The 21,630-nt window shown below is 45.6% G+C and overlaps 1 protein-coding gene across 3 annotated transcripts in view; it reads left to right on the top strand.

Moving 5' to 3' along the window:
- The window catches only part of LOC107224593 (protein slit), a 200,743-nt gene that overhangs the window by 132,135 nt on the left and 46,978 nt on the right, over nucleotides 1–21,630 (top strand). Inside the window, exon 1 of one of the 3 annotated variants that reach the window (XM_046742930.1) lies at nucleotides 17,968–17,978. The exons of the other annotated variants lie outside the window; for them this stretch is intronic. The gene's annotated coding sequence lies outside the window, so the exon portion shown is untranslated. Of the gene's footprint in view, nucleotides 1–17,967; nucleotides 17,979–21,630 lie in introns of those variants that run through there. 3 annotated transcript variants of the gene reach the window in all.

Here is a 21,630-nt window from a genome sequence, read left to right as displayed (position 1 = left end):
CTGCTGCAGCAGCGTAAATTGCTATAACGTACTTGTCTTAAATTTACAATGAAGTAAAAAGTACTTTGAATTTACTAAATCGTTTAGTAAATTTATTGTACTTGTAAATGAAATAAACCGTGAATTCATAGTGGATTGACTGATCCGTATCGAAATAAAACTTTTAACACAGTGTAGGAAGTTTCATACAAAATTTCTTAACGTTGTTTAAAAGCATTTCAAAGGCGGTACTTGTTTCATTTTATCTTATACAATCTTTCTTCCAGGAATTTCTGGGAGCCGTACAATCGTTTGAACGATAAAAAAAATGAATCTTTGCAAAGTTTGCTCCGCGGATAATTGATCCTGTGCCAATACAACCGGCCCTCTCGGAGTACCCACATCATTTTTGATCCCTCCGCAGGGGAGGACAACAAAACACGCAACCTCCACGCACGAACACATCGATGGGACTAGTAATTGTAAACATCGAACATATGTCGCTCCGGGGCAAGAAGCATTTTGAGTACGGATCGCTTTGAGTTAGCGCCCTTCGTCAGCCGGGCTTTGTTCGTGTAAAATTGGATTTGCCTAGTATGCAAATAGGGGAGACGGACCGTATCGTTTGGACATATTCGACACGCTGCCTGCAGGATATACCTATACCGTTCGAAAAGAGCGTCGAAAAAGGTGCGATGCGATCAGAACTGAAACGTTGACTCGCCTTCCGAAGTTCCGGCGTTTGCGTATACGTTACGTATAGGTGTGTAAAACCTATCTCTGTTTATTTTCCCTTCAATTATCCCGCGTTGATACCTTTTTTTTCAAACGATTCGACGTCCCTGCAAACACGGTTTCACGCGCATACACGTATGTATTGCAAACGAATCGTTCGCGCCGTTGAAACGGCATTTGATCTCTGGAACTCGAGCTGTTGGCCAAACTTATAAACTCCGCGTCCAATATAGTTTATATACGAACAGCATCCGCTTTAAATAACCATAAAAGCGACTATCGCTCGTCGCTAGATCCTCGCGGGCTAGAGATCGTGTTCCTTCTTTGTATTTTTCGATCGCCAGCGGGAGTGGGGGATGAAATTTTTATCTTTATTCAAGGCTATCGGCTATCGGTCATTTCATTTGAATCACCAATTTATCCGGCGGGTTGCCGACCGGATCGACCGCAAGCGATATCCGCTGCACATCCGCCGGTGGATATTGAATTTTTCATTTACACGGAGGACGGCGAAGGGGCGAAAAACCTCGCTTTTGGATTCGTGCGTGACTCTGGAGGAAGCGGGCTAAATAATGCAGGGATACAAATAGAATGGGAAAGGAAGTAAAAATAAGGTTAAATAAATAAATAACCAGACGTATATCACCGTTGTATATAAAGTGAAACGGTAGAAATTCGCGCGTCGTTTTTCATCGCGAGTGCATCGTGTACGAAATACCTTGTACCTTGTACCTCAAGTTGGTGAAGAAGTACCGGGTAACAAGGGAAATATTCAAAAGATTCAAGTGGCCAGAAGACTTGCGGGCAAAATTACCGTGCGGTTGAAATAACGCGTGTTTGTTTCTTTTCTTCGCTATACCGAAAGGAAAAATCTTCACCCACCTCGCTGGGACTGGAACCCCTTCGGAAGGGCGTCGCGACGCTACCCTCGCGGTGTTTTGTTTCACGAGTGTATAACATCGGTGATGGCAGATTACCAGACTCTCACCCTGCGCAGCCATTAAACTCTCTCGTGCTGAACGATAATGGTCTGAATTATATCACAAATCACTGGAAAATTCTCCACATTACTTTACTTCCCCTATTTTCGCTTTCTCTCTCTCTCTCTCTCTCTCTATAGTTCTCTTTACCGTGAATAGCTTCTTCACCTTGACATTTCAACCGGCTATTTTTATTCCCTCGTCTCTGCAGGAGGAACCTTTTAGATTACACGCTGTTTGTCGTTTCAACCCTGTTATGATATTCGTTCGTGTAATTTGCGAGCAAACAAACTGTGCAGGACGTAATTGATCCCAATCCACCTAACAACCTTGCGGTGGCTTTTTACCTTCCGAAAAAGGGAGGCCTTTAACCAAAATATGTGCTTTCTCTTCATAGAGATGACCACATAACTCGCGTTATAAATTCACGTTGACGAATTTCTCGTGTCTCTTAAAACGTCGCGTCTGTAACGTTTTCGCGTCCACATTTACGCCGAATTTTGACATATTTCTGGAAAACCGACTGCGGGGTTGGCAAAAAGAAAAGTTGCTAAAAGCGTTCCACTCCGTTTCACATTCTCGCTTTCTCTTCAGAACAAAAAAAAAAAAAACAGCTTGTCACCACAAGAATCACTGTGGGTTTTACTGTCATGTGGATAATTTTCTGTCATCTCGGTGTGGAATTACATAACGTGTGTATATATTGTAACTCTCTCGGGAGTTACTAGAGAAAAAATCAGGGTACGATGAGCGGAAAAAAGTGATCACACAGGCACAAATTAATTAAGCAATGAAAATACTTCTATTGGCGATACGTGTTTAGAGTTAGAAGTGAAAAACAAGACTATTTTTACAATAATACTGGTTGACGTAGCAATCATATTCATTTTGTGACGTATGAAAACTCTCATATGTATCTGTGATGACTACTGGATCAGAAAGGGTGGGGGGGGGGCGCAAAACGGGGGAATTCACCCTTTGTAACTATAAGTATAAGTATATATGTATATGTTGTTCGAGCGCAGTTCGAAACTACAAAGCCGCCGGGCCGCAGCGGTGAATTTTGAGGGTGAAACTCTTGCCGATATATCCGCACAGGTATCTTCTGGTAAAAAAGAAGAAAAGTTAGAGCAACTCGTCCAAAGGTGGCCAAGACCTGTAATCAGCAAGACGCGAAACAATATATGCACGTATACTTTGGGAGTAGAATCGGCTCACACGCGAGTGCCTTTAACAACCGAAAATTGTTCCCACCTAGACATTTTATTACCTACCTTGAAACGAAACTGCGAAGTTAAGCAGCTTGAGAAGACGACGGGGACGAATGTTAAGGAACGTCAATTCTTCCGCGCCTCACGAAAGCTCGACTCGCGTGTCGCAAGCTCCCTGCCCGAACGCGCGCAATAACTTTTTGCTACAATATAAAACGGCAGACGATAACGCGCATTATTTTATGATTTTATAACTGTGGTAGCTGCGTGAATGCGTTTTCCTTTTGTTTCAATTTATTTCTATTTTTTTTCCCGAACTACTGATTTATTCGACTGCGGACTGTTTGTCGAAGCCCGGTCGGAAGTTCAACGAAATTTATAGGCACCTGGTTGCACCCCGAGTTTTCATCGTTTTTCAATAATTCGCCAAAGCATATACCCCCCCCCCCCCCCCTTCTTCCCCCATTCCCCCGCCGCTCAATTCCCCCGCCGGTCGTTTTGCAGCCCTCTCCGTGCAGCAAGAACCGCGCACGCGTCTCCGATATTCTAATGGACTTCGGATTAACGTCTCTTTGGGGAATTCCTTTATCCCCAGGCAACACGGATGCACAACGGAAGCCGGGAACGCTACCGGATATCTGACGCGATTCAAAACGCGCAAAACTTTCCCGGTTCATGCAGGGACTTTTATACATATAATACAAGCCGCCCCGTTTTGTCCGCTCGTATCCTGAATGCGGATCAGGTTTTCACCGCGTATAGCTTTGTATATCGTATGCAATATTATATAAACCAGGCACTGTAATGGAATTACTCCTTTTAATAGCTGGCACGTGTGCGTGTGCTTTTTTCTATTTCCTAATTCTTTTCTTTGAAGTAGCGAGTGATCTTTTTTCCATTACACGTATTTTCCATTCTCGTTTGTATTCAGATTTCGAATATTCGACTGACCTCTGTGAAATAAATAACAAATAAAGAAATAATAAACTTTGCACACGTCCGTAAACATTGATTGCCTGTATAAGTCAAGGAATAGAAATTCTTTTGGATAACTCGAGGAATTCGGCAATGAGATGAAAAATCGTGCCTGCTATTTGTGATCATCGTCAAGAACAACGGCAATCCTTGTAACTAAAGTTGTTTGGAAGCAGTGAAGAAGCCGCGTCTCTTGATCTTCCGCTGTTTTCGAGCTTACTAATTCACTCGTAATGTAACATCTCAATTCAGCGAGGTGTCGCAGCTCGGAATTTAACCGCGTCGCTTTTCGGCTGCTGCAGCAATCTCCTGCAGGAAGATGAAAGGGCAAGGGCAGCCATGCGAATGGCCCATTACTGCCTCTGAGGTGCGGGAGAGGCGATACATACACGTGTAGCTAAACCGCCGCGTACCTTTACGCATCTTCTACTCGGGTATACGTATATATAAAATTCAGCAGGAAAAAGCCATCTTTCCGTTTCATCTCGCGCGCCTCCCGCCTCTCTGACATCAAAGTCGTCCTCTTCCTCCTCTTTCCGCGAGGGTGTATTCGGCTCCCCGAGGACCCGCGGGAGCAAGGAACCGTTTCGGGATCCGAAATGGATGCAACTCGCGTCTCGACTATTTTCGTCTCCATTGGAACAGCTATGGGAGAATTTGTTTACCGCTGGTCCCAACCGAAGGATCAAATTTTATTTCCGATTTTTACCGTAAGTGCTCTTCGCTCCCCTTATACTACGACGTATATATTGTCTTATCCCCGAAAGAGATACCTGCTGGGTAAATATACGCGCCAGATTCCGTATTTCAAGTATATTCTAAACAACGTCAAGATCTTACTCGGAAACCCGTGTCGTAGGCACAAACTCGCGTCTTCCTTTACTCGGGATTCTCGAGCTTCGCGTAGGTGCGACTAGAGGGGAGGTAACAATGAAAAAAAGAACACTAAGAAAAAAGAGGAGGAGAATTTTGGCGAAAAAAATTGATCGTATTTGTCGGGAACAGCTCGGCAAACATGTGCTTTGCGTATTCCCGCGAGGAGATTGAGAACAAACTGTGTTTCACGATAAAGCTTCTCCGCTCAAAAGCTTCTTAAAATTTTCAAGTTCACCGGCGTCGTGTATAACGTACGCGTGTATTTATTTATTTGCATAAGCCGTGCCCTGCGCTATCACCCATACCGCCGCACGATGACACCAGGGTGAAAGAATTCGCCCAATCATTTCCAGCAGGGGGTTGAAAACCCGTCACTTCTTGTTTGCTCCTAGGCTGCAAGCTCGCCGTTGGGGCGTGCATCCCTCTCTCTGTTATATGCGCGGGGCGACGGGGTGTAATCTAATTAAACTACCGGTGACGCGCGTGCAGGGGTGATTGTCATTTCACACGTGTCACTTATACACTATTTGCATACGACGAGATATTGGCTGCTCGGTGTCACCCTTCCGCCCCGAATACCACGCAGGTGGATCGCGAGAGGGCGGAAGAAAAATGGGATATAACAAAACCGCGGAATATAACGACGACGACTCGGTATTTCCTGCCTGGATAAATTCCCATCACGTGCGAAAACGGCAAATGGAGAAAAAGAAAAAGGAGAAGAGGAGAAAAAACATTTTGTAAAATCGTGTCAACTGTACAATGTATTACGATAAATCTCCTTGTTTGACAGCCGGTAATTACCACAAGCCGTACACGCGTCAACGACTTCATAGCTTGTGTTTTAACCCCCGAAATATACACTCGGCAATCTGCAGTGCCAGAGCTGGATGTGAAAAATGACAAGCAATCAGAGCGCCGTGCTGAGTAATTGTTGAGCTTTTGGAATAATTAACGTGAGGTTGAGTTTTATTCACTTTACAGGATTTAATCGCACATGTAACGGAAGCCAGAAAAGTCGCCGGTTTTTGGAATATTTTATTTATTTTTTTCTATTTTCGAAACTTTAATAACTATGTGAGTGGAAAAAAATCCGTGTATTTCCAAACTTATCTTCTCGTGAACTTGTCATAATTTTTCCAATGAAGAATGTTCGAAATTTAAAATTACAGGTACGGTTATTTTTTTCCTGTATTTTCTCAAAAAAAAAAAAAAAAAAAAAAAAAAAACGTGTTTAGCGGTGACATCAAAGAATCGAGTAGATTTACTTTATACTTTAAATTATGCAGTCCTTGAATAAACAGTCTTTGGAAATATTTATTTGGGACAAAATAGTCGACGTTTGTAAGTCTATTGATTTCGGGTGAAAAAATCGTCCGTTTTTATCTTTTGCACTTACTAATACAAGCATATCTTTATGGCACAACACAAATTGCTTACGCATACAGATAAAAAAAGTTCTATCGAACGCTGAAGTATCCGTACACTTCAAATCCCCGTGACCTCGTCAATTTTGGTCGAATTGACTGAGAACTTTGAGGGAATAATCTCCAGGTATTCCAAATACCGAAAATATTGAAGCCCGACGAAAATTGAATAACATTTCGACGTTCCGACCGAACATAACCCCTTATAAATTAGTCCGCAAGGGCGAGCTCAACTTTCAGCAACGCTTAATGGCGAGTGGATTGATATACATCTGATAGGGGACCGGTGTGAACTGCAGTGAATTAAAATTTGAAACACTCCCTGCCCTGGCTGCTCGGAGTGATCAGGGAGGAAAAGGCGACACTCGGCGCCCCGTCAACGGGGGTAAATTGCGTCGCTGTGCAGTCTATGGTTATCTGCAATGCGTCATCCGGAATAACCATCGCGGTATAATTTTTGAGACGATGCAGCCGATGCGCACTGGCCGGTTGGATGCGTGCGAGAACGTCACCCGAGGGATTCGGATCCGGACGGTTTTTCCCTCAGGGATCCGTGAAGGAACGTTATAATACAGACGAACTGCAGCCCGGCCCTTGAACCACAATGTTATCGCCTAGCGCGGCGCCATCCGAGTATCACAAAGCTGCTATTCGCTCCTCTTCTCAGCTGCAGATGAGCAGCATCGCCAAGACGCGACCCCCGCACGAAACGTAATCTCTTCTATTTACATGACAAAGGAGATTATTCGATACGTGTATTAAAGACCAAAGTGCCTCGGCTCTCGGGGAATGGGAATGGGAATCGTTTTCATGTTTTCAGTGCCTCCCTTCAGTGCTCCTGGCAAAGGGCTCTGCCGGACGGTACTGTAACCTTATCCTCTTCTTGTCCTTATTCATCAAAACTCAACTTCCGCCCTTAAGTCGGCTTCGGATGTATGTTGTTTCTTAGTTTTGTTCGTTCTACTGTCTAGTCGAACTCAAAATGCGGGGGTGAAGTCAAGCGAGGCGGTAAATTATTCCCCGCGAAGAAGGTCGTAGAGCGATTTTAACGAGGGACTCGATAAGAAAGTCAAATAATTTGGAATACTCCATTCAAGCTGATGATATTCAAACTCACCAAACCGTTCGTAATCGTCCAATCAATTCACTGAAATATATCACCGTCACGCTGTGGAAATTCGCGCCATTTTTCTCAAAGTCTCTCGACCCAGGTGCGTCAACCTTTCGTAAAAAGCTCGAAACCCGATCGTCCGAGTCAAACATTGTCTGGTTCACGTCGAACCTTCCGGATGGCTTGATCTTGTTAGTCTGCATCCACGTTTCTTTCGCCGATGCATGCAGATATTCGTGGCACAGAGGTCGTTGCTTCTAAATACTTGTCAGTGGATTGGCTTGCCTGATCTTCCAGGTCGTCTGTTGGTTGGACGGCAGGAACGCGTTTCCGGAAGAACGACTCTCACTTCAGTTCACGAGCCATTGCTCGCATCCAAATGAGTTTTTAGGCGGGGACTAAGGCGACGGCGGATGTATTCCGCAGTCGGGAGGAACCCGGGGGACCCCGCCAGTTTCGTACTTGTATACCTACCTATATGCTGGATATCGTTGTCGCCAGTGGTCCGTCGTCATGGCGGCTTACACCATAATCCACCTCGTGACTCACGCAGAGTCGTGGAATTTATGAGGCCTTCGTCCGAATAATCCGCGGATTATCTCAGCCGAGAACGCTTGATGGAAATAATGGTAATTGTCGATTATTATACCCCTCGTCTCGTTGGAACGGACCCAATCTCGAAATCGTTGCCGAAAGTGGTACGAGGCCAATTCTTCAGGAGTTCGCTGCTGATAAGAAGCGCAATCTTCGATGAAACGTTCCGTTCGGCGTATAATCTGTCTCGCACGTTTTTCTAAAAACAATTGTGGAAAGCTTGCGGAATCACATCCACTGCAAGTCAACGCGCTATGGATTCCATAAACCGTTACTTTTACTCTACCACAACTCTACGTGTGTTCTAATATAATTTCGCAGTTTGAGGGTAGTTTCGCTTGCAGCTGGTGCTGCGGCGATAGGATGCGAGTGTAAATTCTCCGAAATTGCATTGGCCGGCTAAACTGTAACATGTATGTACCTACGCGATCATGGCGCATGCATGGAGGATCCTCGCCGTATCCGCCATCCTCGATGCATGCACCATGCGAGAAAATCGTGCCACTCTCTTCGTCCTGTCCCTTGGGAATTCGTCGAGCTGGGCGCCAGCCTGCTGGATTCGCTGCTATGAGTGAATTAAAGTCGCCGAAGCATCTTCGCGGATTTCGTAACGGAACTTGGAAAGTTTCGTTCAGGGTACCTGCGACCGGAAGATTGATATCGATTGCTAGTGGTCAGCGAATTGTGTCCAATGTGAAAAACAACCGTGTTCAAATTGCTTCCAAATATTTGTCACAAGGTACGGAAAGTCGAGGCCCGCCCTTCAACGCAAGGTCCATGACTGTCTTACGCAGTTTCCTGACAAAAGTAACAAAGTAACAAGGAGTACAATGGGAGCGGTAGCAAAGCGGGGCAGGTTCTTAGCGTCCCTGATTGAATTAGTCAAATTCTTATTCAGCATCGGTAGCCACCCGGGGGCGGAAAGAGGCGTCGAGTCGCGTAGCGTTCGCCCGGAGGCGATGTTCGAAATGTACGCGGGGCTGAAGGAAGAACCCGGATGCAGCGATGTAATGCGAAACTAAAACAGAATTATCCACCACTCTCTCGTGGCACCGAGCCATCGGGAGTGCGGGGAATGGGGAAAAAAGCTCGGGGGTTGAGGGGGGCGTAACGCTGGGGTGCATTTTAACGCGCAGCGAGTGCGAGGGGGGATCTCTGCGCGTGTGGAGGGAAAAGCCGACCGAGTATCTCGTTCGATATCAACTCGGAGACCACGCGATGCCTTTTCACGGAATTTTATTCGCCAAATTACAGGTGTAGATACCGGCTGGTGCCACTTTTCCGGTAACTAGAAAGCTGCAATTTGCTCCCACCTATTTTCGCCGCTTCGTCAATCCGTCCTCGAACCATACTTGGTCGGAATTTTTGACGAACCTTGCTGTCAGTGCCGGTTGGTACCTATGCAGTAGAAACGTTTCTGGCACTCACCGGCGAGCTAACTAATTTATGAACTGATTAAACAAACAATGAATATATACGAGCCACTCGCCGTTGCCGCTGCTGCGTCGCCCCGGGCTAACGTACAGTGGTTTAAATTAATTTATGTCTACTTAAGTCAAGTGACAATGAAACGAGCTATACGCGGTTAGAACGGCGCTACTGGAGCTTGCGTTCTTCTTTCGGCCGCATGTACGCGTGACGCCAGCTCTGCATACCGGACTCGAAGTGCCTCGGGGCGCTTTCGGGGACGAGAGAATGCAGCTTATTCCACGATTAAACTCTGCCTTCCTCACCCGGGTAACAAGAGGTCGTACCTACACGCTTTTACTGCTCCAGGAACCGGACTCCGAGGGTCAACACCAGTTTTAACTTTAGGTGAAAACGGGAAACCCGGAAATTTTACCGCAATTGTTCCAAACGCGAATGCGGTTTGGACTGACTGAATAATAGCTGTACAAGACTTGGAATATGCGCTGGATATAAATCGAATGAAAGTGGACTGGAGATGAATAGTTTTATCGCTCTCCGACTATGTGTGTAATACCTGCAACATATCGTATCATGCACTTTCACCGGTGTCGATAAATTGCACTTGTACGTTTCAATGTAGAACCACTGTATACGCGATTTTATCGCAATATCCTTTCACGTTGTGTGTAGACACTCGTTCCGCGTGCACATAATACTTTCCTCGCAATTCGTCGTCGGTAAAAGAGCCGCGTTATTCTCTTTCGACTTTTGTGTCTCGTTATATTGCGCATGTAAAACGTTTCGTGAAATTCGTGATACGCGCTCCACTTTGTCGCGCGATTCTCAACTGCGAATATCAACGTGCTGCACTACAAACGGAACAAGTCTGGATCTCGGTGTCAGTCCGAGTATATTGCTACCCGCTACTGGATTTCGTTACGGGATATACACTTGTTTACAACGCTGATATTGCTGTGCGGAAACAGTAGTGCAGCCACTCGGCTGGAAAATATGGTAAACTAGTACGAGTCACGGAATTCCGCAAAATTAAATGACATTTGAATTGACTATTCGAAATTTTTATTTACAAAGATGATAACGGCAGTATTGATAAAAAAAAATGTCAATATGTACAATGTACACGCTTAAAACTCATAAAACTTGACAATTATTCATACTTATTACCTTGTACTTCTATCACTGAACCATTCAATATCAATGGTTTTATATTAAGTGAGCATAAAAATTGATAAATGCGATATGTCGCAGCAGGAAATTAGGAAATCTTTAAAACCGAATTGACCGACCATACCGAAGAGCCCCGTCATTCAAAAATTCGGCGACAGTTTAACGCTCCCCGGTGGGTTTGACAATGAATAAGTGAAACAGCGCGCCTTCGTATTGAAAATATAATACACACTCACATCCCTCGCGCACAATTTTTAACCTTTGACACGAGTTTCTGGCGCGCACGTGCTTGTAGATCCTTATCTAAGGAGCATTATTTCGTGCCCACCTCCGACTAAACGCGTTCCACGCTGCCCAAATGCAGCCCGTGCAGCGCTGTGAGTTTGGCGATAGTATCTCGAATCGGTCCCTAAAATCGGCATCATTAAAAAAATTGATATTTCGTGAGCCGGTGACAACCGACGAAACGCCGCATCGCCAAATCTCGCTACTCACTCGAGTTCTTCGCTACTTAATTTCGGCAGCTCTGCAGTAGTAATGGACTTGCGATCCGATCTGCAACTTCGAATTTTAAGGACACGTGGCCCTGGTCCTCGGTAGTATCGATGTCCTGGACTATAAAGAGTTTTGGACGCCGATGAGGAGGAGGAGATGCTGGATGAGAAAGCGAGCCGGTTGATCTGGCGCCCAGATTTATTTGGAGCCACTTCGCGTCATCTGCGACGAGAATTGGACTCTCGGATCGCTCGTATAACGCTCTCCTACGATTCTATTAGACGTCTACACAATAATATTTGATTCCGAGCGAGGGCGCAAGACGGGGCAATAAATCTTCGTTTGGGATTGAAAATATACTCGGTCTGTTAATACTAATGGGGCCAAAAGGCCACGGGAGATTTTTCTTCTCGGGGATCTTCATTGCTGATCACGAATCTCGATCTCTTCGCATCGCCTTCACCAGAGCGGTAGCCATTCTCTGTCACACGTATTTCATACACCTACACCGACTGATTTGACTCTTTGTCGAAACTGATCGGTCGAGGAACAAATTATTATACCTATGGATGATTTTATATTATGCTCGGAGCAATGAAAAACGACGAGTAATTTACGAACGATTGTAAAGTTTCTACCAGTTTGCTTTTATTGCTGAACTCGTGAAATGATTACGTTCGTGCATACAAATCTTTTCAACCGTCAGTCAAGATCAATATTCGAATGTAGGCAGACGATGATGAGAGGAATTTTTTTATTCTCTGGGGAATTGATATTGTATTGAGATTGCAGCGATTAATCGTTTACAGTAAATTACAGAAATACCATTATGCGTAAACTGAAAAGTGGGTATTGAATAAATCTTGAAAATATTCAATTCTCAAACATCCAAAGTGTAATCTGAATTAATTCATGCAATAAAGAACTAATGAAAATGAAGTGAGTTCAACGAATTAAGGGTTTAATACAAGCAAGTGAGTTCAACGAGCTGAAAGACAGTTTGAAACGAGACAAGGACTTGGACTGGGTCAATTGGGTAAAGTGTCCTTTTTTTTCGAATTTGAAAAGCTGTGTATAAATCACTCAGCACGCATGATTTCTGAGTCATAGGTTGGAACGCTGCCATAAAAACCTTGACCTTAGAATCCAAATGATTTTAGATTCGAAAAAAATGTTGTGAGAACGAAGAAAGACGGATGGCTAAAAATGAAATCGGATCTGATTGCAAGTTCAAGTTACCCAACTTTACTTTACTTTTACTCTGCAGAACTTGGGTGGATTTTTAATTCCTCAACTCTTTCGACGCATTGCTCTCAAGTCTTACCCCCACCTTACCCCTGACCCACGATCCATACGGTGTTATCCTCCCTCTAGGATACACGAATGTAGCACCGATCCAAAGTACCAAGTGTACGAATCAACGCGATCCTGCCGCGGCTAATATAATCGAATACAGAATTCCACGAGCCGAATCGAGCCCCCTTCGTCCATCCGTTTGTCCGGTCAATCAAGGCGGTATTCACCAAGGCTTGTTATATACGTGCATCAGTCCGACAATCCCTCTCCTCTCCCCGATCCCCCCCAGCAGCAGTACCGTCAGGCACATTCTGCCTCGATAGAATCTGATAAATACATTATCGAAGAGCTGTGAATATCCGCTAAAAATATAACATGCTTAACGGGCGAAATTCACAGTGCAAAATCGGTGAACGTCTTTGAGCGCGTTTACTCTAATTTGGAGACGATCCCGCGGCTTTCAAGAGGATAACTTTCACGACGAAGCGGAATACGTGCGTGTAATTTTGCCCGACTGTTACACCGATATCCCTGGTAGAAGCGATACGCTTGTGGATCGCGGATCCGAATTCTTTCATATCCCAAAATCGTCTCCATTCCCCGCAGGATCCGTCCACTTCCTGGAAAAGCGATACCATTGCAGAAGTGGGAAAAGCTCGGAGCTACCGCTGTAAAACACGACGAATAAACGGACCCGATTTTCGGCTGCTCGTCACCGGCTGCAGCTTGTCTGACTGACTGTAATTTGATTACACGGATTGAAATGCGGCCGCATTGAAAATCCCGACGAGCTATTGACGACGCTCGATATGACAGATGCATCGCAATCGCGGAGTTTGACGCGATGCGGCACAGAGTTGCACCACCACCACCACCACCGCCAACATTGTCGACTGAAGTGAATTTTGAGAATAATTTTATATCCATTTCCGTTTTATTCCTTTTTATTTCACCGCGCTGGATTTCAAACTCTCGCGTAGGAAAATAATTTTTCCCTACTTTTTCGCCGTCCTCCGTCCTTCTCCCCGCGCCGTGCTGACCTCTCTAATTCGATGAACCTTAATCCGTGGCTTGTTCGACACGAGAACTGACGACGTAACAATATTTCTCTGGTTCGCTGACGCGAAAGTATGCTGGGGACTCGAACACACCCCCTTTTCCTACTCGTCGAACTCCGTTTCGACGGAGTTAATTATCCTCCCCGTTATTTATCACTCAACCTTGACGCCTGACCTCCTCACCTACGATACGCCGGGCCTCGTTATGATCCCTCGCAGCTTGAATTCGAGCGTAGAATTATTCTCGAACTGTAGAGACAGAAATTTTCGCTTCGAGCTTAATGAAAAAAAAAACACTGTAGATTTATAAATTAATAAGTGACTCATAAAGCGTGGAACAATGCATGAAATATCGAAAACTGTCAAGTACACACATAAAGCAATTACCACAGGACGTTTACAATCGAGTCTGCAGCGCGAGTGACAAATTTTGACAACTTGACGTTAATCGAAATCGAGTAGAGCCACTTGGAACCACAACGCTTGAATTATTACACCCTGTGAGTTTTTTACACTGCCCGTCGCTGTCTCGTTGGCCCATTTACTTTTTGTCACTTCGAAGCTCGCGTCGAGGATGATAGTCTGCGCGCAATCCATTTATGGATGCAGACTGTTGGAGAATGCGTTTTTAGGACGTTCGTACGGCCGATCCGACAACCGGGCAATTGATAGATGATGAAGAGTGCCTGCCCGTCCATCGAAATTACGTGAGATTAGGATGAAACTGCACTCGGGCAAGGCACATTGCCGCCGGGCGAACATCGCCTGTAGAGAGATTCACGCTGTTTATCGCTCAATTGCCTGCGTATTAATTAGCGCCCGATCAGTGTGACGCGTACGCGTGTTAAGGACGTACCATTAAATTGGCACCGGAAAATTATGGTCAGCCTCGTGGGTTTCAAACTCTGGATTTTCTTTTCGCCCCTGCGAACAACGCGGCTTGTTTAAGCTGAGGAAGGCACGAATTTTTACGGCGCGGGCCAGGTGAAAGCACCGTCACTGATCGGAGCTGGTAGCACCTTCGGGATCGTTATTAGCGGCTCGCTGGTAAAGAGATTTAAAATACACCGTGAATCGCCGAATACGTAATTAACGCGCAATCAATAATCAATGTGTTCCTGATTATATGCCACGGGAACGTGTCGCTGCGTGACTAGAAAAAATTACACCTCTCACACTTGTTTTATACGACGTGATTTAAGGTGGAGAGGTCTCAGCACGGGGATACGTACGTATTGAGTCAGACGGCGTGACGAAGACTCGACAATGAACAAAAAGACTCGATGAAACAGAGCCAATCAATTACTGGAATCAAACATCCGCCTGTCAGTCCCGAATTTTTGAACAGGCCTCGGGAACTAATTTCGTTATATTATCACGATACAAAATATACCGAAGAAATGTTTGAACTGAGGGTATGAAAAGCGTGAAACGAATTCTTATCACCGACGGTTGTCGGAGAACAGACAACAAAAGGCACATCAATTATACCCGATATCGGATATGGCAGCCTTTGCGTTGACTTTTAGCAAATCGCGTTGTCAGCAATTAATTTACCCGCGGTGTGAAAAATGAAACGGATTTCCATATTTCCACGAGTCGAACGTAATGAGCGCATACACGGAGCGTTATTTCCGTATTCCGCGGACTTTTCGCGTGTATTTTGCTATTCGCCAAGTCTCCCGCAGGTGCCACCAGCCTTATACATGGCGGCGGTTAGTCAATGTCAACTTTTGCGACGCCAAGTTACAGCCATTTTGCGGAAGGACCTGCACCGGGACATTAGCGAGCATAATGACGAGTCGACGGGGACCATTGACTCTCGTTGTTACTCCACCGCGCCGTTGCTGTTCACTCGAGTCTAGGAGGCACGCAATCTCCCCCGGATCTCGAGGCTGCGAGTGAACAGTTGGCAAACGCGATGCACTTCGCTGTGTGGGCCCTCCGGAGGCCGACTGTGTACATCGGGCCAGGCCAGGCCTTGTGGCCGTGTGAGACATTTTGCGATAGCATCTTTTATGCATAGGGCCCCTTTATGCCTTCGCTTTAGGAGCAAACCCCGCGATTTTATCTCCTTCAACTGCTGCGGCTACGACGTCCAACAGCCCCTAGTTTCTTATTTCTTTACGTTTTTTTCTTTTTTTTTTTTTTTCACCTCTACAGGACGTTCAAGTCCGAGGAAAAAGCTTGACCCCGGTTTTAAAACCGGGGAAAATTTATTTTTTAGTGTTATAGAATGATTTTCTCTCTTTTTCTCCCTCTCTCTCTCTCTCTGTTTGATTATTCTTTCAATCTTAGTTATTATACAGCGAAAGCAGACTGCGCAGAGTGTCTGCACAACGCTGTAACGCAGGTTAAAAATCCGGTCAAGGAACAGTAGAAACAGAAAGTCGAGAAACCGGTTGAATACCTGAGGAAATCGTTGAATTATAAATGAAATTGCACCATCAGAAAAACGGCTGCAGCGAGGTGAGGAAAATTTACGTGCTACCAATCGATGATTTTCATTCAAGGAACGAGTTTCTGCATTTGGAATAACCGTTAGCGAGAGAAATCGTGGAATTTTCAACGATCGATACGTGTTGGAGGGTCCCTTCTTATGCCTGAAATTTCATTTCAGCGAAAATTGATTCGATTAGATCGAATGAAGTCGGGAGAGAAAAAAGGCTTTCGGAATTATTTTAAGACGCTAGGGGGAACGGCTGCAGCCCCTTTGATCGTTCACCGCGTGATGAAAATGACCGCACGAATCAGCCGTTAATCTGAATAATAAATCGAGAAAATTTCCTGCCCGTTTATTATATACCTTATACCTTTACGGAGCGCAGAAAAAGCCTACGAAAGCCGATAATCTTGTATATCGATATAACGAACGGGATCCATAAAGCCTTCAGCTTCGGTGAGCATGCAAATGGCGATATAATAGAACTACGGAGGCAGCTGTGTGTGCGAGCTTATAAGACGACCAGGTCTTACCTTGGCTCGGTGCACCATCGATTACGCAGCGACTTTATAGGCGGCTGTAACTAGTTTGATTAAACGTCGTTTAGCCGTAAATACCCGATTATTAGCCATCAAAGAAGTTGAAAACGGGGGCGGCCTTTGACTCTTGACGATTCAACCCCGCAGTCGCCTAATTGTAAGACATAGAATTAAAGAGATCAAAGAACGCCTTAAGGTTCAAGTTTCGGTTATCCGTTTTACGAGATCGCGACACTAGGTCGGTTGAAATGTCACCCCAATCCATACGCTTTTACCCCCGTTTTATACAACCTATGATGCAAGGGATTATGGCCAGTGACGCAACTCGACCCATTTGTTATCCGGAATCCCGTCGACGACAGCTAGACTTTCTCTTATAAACCCCCGATAGCAACTTCCAGGCTTAATATCGGTGTATTTTCCCCATATGGTTCGTTCGCAAACATCTGTTACACACATAATGACGCACTTGAACTACGAATTGGTTTCGATTAAAAGCTCTCCTGGCGTGTCTAGGATCACTAGTTACAGAATGTAAAGAAATTTATTTACGGCGGTGCATTGTCGCCAACTTATTTCAGTATTCATCGAAAGCGCACAAGTTTATATTTTTCTGTGAAACAGATTTTTGTTACAGAAAAAAAAATATAGAAAAAGCTAACATCCGGCAACTGTCACTCAACTCGAATCAAGCCCATTCGATACTTGAAGTAAAACCAGTGACTAGAAAAAACCTGGATCTATTCCAATATGCAGAGACTACTGTCACTTTGAATTTTTACGGGGTTCGTTTCAGTCCTTGACTCACTGCAGGAAGACACTTAGGAGAGGCGAACCGGTCCCTCGAGATGTGATTTCCAAAGGGAAAGTGCCGCTGCTCGAACATCGTCACGAGGTTTTCTGTCAATGGGAGGCTGCTCGCGCAGTACGGTAATACACATATAAGTTTGAATTCGAAGACGCTGCGGAATTTTTTAAGTGCCCTTCCGAACCGCTTGCCAAGCGATGAATAGAGGGAATTAACGTAGCTTAAACCCGTCCCTCCTGACGTCTTCATGCATCGAGTGTTCGAAACGTGTGCTTGCACCACCGATGCACGGCTTATCGATCCTCCAACTTGCAGGAGTTTGAACCGCTTGATGCGGATCAAAGCAAAGTATGATGCATCGCTTGAAAACCACACGGTTTATTATTATTCAACGCTTGTTCCGCAGCCCCGGTCGTGCACACCGAGTCATGCATTTCTATCGACTCTGTATGGTATGAGTTATGTCTGGGTACATGCGGGTTTTCTTCCACTCGACGTGTCTCGCCACGACGATGCAAGTCGCACTTTTATTTCATGCGCAAGTATAACGAGGCGATAAACCGTGCCGATCGTATCGTAATACAGGCAGTTTGAAGGAACCGGGATCGAAAATGACTTAATTCATTTCAGGCTCTGCGTGTTAAAAGGACAGAGAGAAATAGAGAGGAAGAGAGAAATCCGCGCCCCTAACCAGCATGACAAAAACAAAATTCCCAAATCCCGCTTTGTCATCTTTCGGTCCAGCGTTGAACCTTCTTAATTGAATGCTCAACGAGCCTGAGAGACGCACCTCATTGTCAGCGTGGACCCGACGAAGACGATAGTGAGGCGAAAAGCAGTGATCAAAGCACAGGTTCGTCCCTCGGTTCCATAATTCCCCTTTATTTGTCTAACCCAGTTAAGTTGGAGCCGACGATCATCTGTCGTTTCGTGCGGAAGATGACGAGCTCACGAGAGGCGTGAATCACCCTTGAATTATCCGAGGGTCAATTATCATCGCGGAGAAAAATTTGTGAGACCAGAGCTCGTCGAGTGGTTTGTTCGGCGCTGCGACGGCGCAGCGGCTACTATTGTACTGTGATTACGATGCTGCATTATGTATCAGGTGGAACGTTATTCATGTATTCATTGAATAATTGCTGTGGGATGCGTATCTGCGTAACACCGTCGCGCAGCTCTTGTCTCCGCCCAAACGATTTGGAGAAAGGACTCGGTTAGCGGGCTGCTGAAAATCGCTACACAATTCTTCCGGTCGTTGAATCCTCAGGTTTACGGACAAACCCGGGAACAGAAAAAAAATGGGCAAATCTTTGTTGGGCAGATTTGATCCTCGCGCGCGTCATTTTCGCCGGAAGGAAACTCGAGACGGGGGCAAGGCAAGGGCTCGTTACTGCTCACCCCATTTATCTCCCGGCTTTACCTACATAATTTTCGGCTAGGCATTGGCTCACTCGAAGCGCGTCATTCTTCATCCCTTGCCGAGGTGGATCAGAGGTGAAAGAGTGAATCTTCCCCGGGACCTAATCACCGTACGGTTCAGAAAAGAGCGCGCGGGCAACAACTCGAGTGGAAAATAATTCTCCGTGGGGTGGTCCGGGCGTATTTACCGTGGCCCGTGAATTTATGTTACTGTAAATACCCGCGAGACTTGTGTAATAAGTAACGTAGCGGTGTGGAAGATTGTTGTTCTTTTTCTTATCTTTTTTTTTTTTTTTTTTCTCGTCCTCTATCTCGCAGCTTCTCCTCGTCTTCTTCTTCTCTTTACGACTTTTTCTCTCTCTGTTCTTCTTCCTCTTCCACTTATTCTCGTTTTGTTTGTGGGAAACTCATCTCTCGCAGACCCCACATGAGAGAAGTAACAGAGACTACTTCTACTTCTATCGCGACACTCTCAATACCTACACCGAGTGTAACGCGTGGGAGACACGCGTCTATGTTGGTTCAGCGCACTCGACGCGGCTATTTACTCACTGCTTACCGGCCGGCTGCCGCCTCGAGGACCAGATATTGTATTCGCCGTTTAAACAAATCGTTATTTCCTCGTCAAAAGGCATGCACCGTACGTGCGTGTCCTGCGTGCGATGCACTAGGTGGCCCTGATCCAGCGCTCGGTGAGGTCCTCCCTAAAATCCTCCCCCTCCAACTGATTCAGCCCGCAGGACACGCGTTTGTGTGTTTATCGTGTCGCCGACGATGATGCCGCCGCTGCTGCTGCACATGCGTAGAGTTAGATAATATTCAACGCTGCAGGCAAACACTCGTCTATATGGTAATCGAGAGGTTCTCGCAAAATTAATTGGCCGCTGCTTCTCTACCGAAATTGTCAAAGTTTGAAATTAATCACGCGCAAAATAATTAATCGCTTCGTGACACCCACCGAATTGTTGGATGATTCGAATAATTGTTAGGTACATTAGGGGGAATGATTCCGCCTCTGTTCCCTTTTCGAAATCTGTCATATACGCCACTCGATTTACCTCCGGTACTGCCTAAATTCAGACTTTACTTTACCGCTTTTCATCCCCTCCGGTCTCATCGCTAAATTCTTATAGATTTTTACAGTAAGAGTATAAAAAACGCGCATGACGATCAGCGAAGAAATTTACCCTGGATGCATGACGCATTCGTCGAGAACAGTCGCAGATGACAATAAGCAGCGGGGTCAGAAATACTCAGAAATACACTTAATCTTGAGGACGCCCTACGCGGTAGCATTACGTCTCCCTACGTTCGAATATTTTTGCCATTTACACCCCGTAACCCTACGTTATACTTTTCCGCCCCCGCTCCTCCTCCGAACCCCTATCGACGATCATTTTTCCCGCCCAACTCGAGGATCTGTTTTGTAACTATTTTCCGGTCGGTATATCGCGCGACCCCCTCGGTCCATGACTATGTATGTTGGGGTCGCGGTGCCCCGGAACGTGGGGGGCGCCCACGCGAATGTGCGAGTATGCGGGGGTCCGATGATCCCGACATACGTCCTGGGATTTGACGCGGGGCCGGGGCGCCACGTTAATGCCGAGGGTGGACCCTCCGCTTCATTCCTTCCCAAAGAACCAATCTATTTTATTAACGCGCACCGCGCCCGATATTAATGGAATTTCTAATGTCTCGTTATCGGACGCTAGGCTTAAACCAAGTCTTGTTCCGCGCATTGCGATCGCAACCGTCGTTGAAGATAAGCCGCAGAGCCGTTGTGCAAAATGGTGGTCTTGATATTGACAAAAATTGGCAGATGTTTACTACTATAGATAAGTTTTTACGGATAATTCAAAATTTCAACATAATTAGATCGTAACTGAAATTTTTATTTACCAAGCTTGAATGAAAGCTCTTGTAACACAATCTTTGAGATTATAAAAGGAAGCTGCGAAAATTGTTAAAAGATAATGAAATCGCGAAGTTCTTGGTAAATATTACACTGACGGATATTCGTTTGTAACAGGAACTCGGAATGAGTAAAAACTTGGTAACTGAACTTCCGATACTTGCATGTTGGTTTCACACCGAAATATGATTTAAAGAATATTCCACGCGACGTTTCTTCTCGCAGTGAGACGAGAGTCGAGTCGACTTCCTGACCCACTGCACCATGCAGAATGTCACTCGGATCGATTCCATCTTCCCCCGGTTAATGCTCTTTCTCGGTTGCTTTTTGTCGCTGGAATGCCAGGCCGGGTTCTTGCGTCGTCAGGCGAAACTTGCAAAGGTTTTGCGTCGTCGTCATCGTCGTCGTCATCGGCCGTGACACAGTGAGTGGCTGCGCTTACGGCACCCCGAGGAGGGCTGGCTCAGCATCCCCAAGGAGATGGACTAAGCCTAGACCTCCTGGGGGACGCATTCGCAGACGTGTGCGGGGATTTAGATTAAAAACATTAAATTCACCCCGGAAAATAACGCCGTCGTTGGTAGGCAGGTTCATTCCCTGATTGGATTTTCGGAAAGTGCAACGCCCCGACAGATTGTAAGCATAGTGCGAGTGGCACGAAAAGAGAAGCGAACTAGCAGACGAGAGAAAAAAAAAACGAAAGGAAATATGTGAAATTTACAATTAAATTACGAGCGATCGAGTCGCCGTCCATGAGGGTCCTTTCTACGCTCCATAACTATTTGATTCTCATGGCTTATCGTAGGGCACTGTATGGAACGGTATGCCCATTGCCGTGAAGCGTTCGTCGCGGAAGGTGGACCTTAGTGAAAGAAAATCGTGGGGAACTGTTGCAAAGCTTATGTTGAAATTTCGAGGATTGGGCTCGGGACTGTAAATCAGAATTTCGTACGGTCGGTGAACTTCGACAATAGCTGAACCATTCCTGCCGGTTTAATCAATTTAAGTGTCTTGGAAAGCCGGGGTGGTCCTTCCACCTTTACAAAATCAAACTTATAAGCTACCACCAGTCCCACAACTTATAATCCAGCGAATAATCACCGTTGTTGCATTCGGTAACAGAATCACGTATTTCTGGCAACATGCACCTGAGTCGACCCCGAAACTCTGAGCA

Source organism: Neodiprion lecontei, chromosome 6 (genome assembly GCF_021901455.1).
Source record: "Neodiprion lecontei isolate iyNeoLeco1 chromosome 6, iyNeoLeco1.1, whole genome shotgun sequence".
NCBI classification, from domain to species: Eukaryota; Metazoa; Arthropoda; class Insecta; order Hymenoptera; family Diprionidae; genus Neodiprion; species Neodiprion lecontei.
This window is presented reverse-complemented; position numbering and strand designations above follow the sequence as displayed.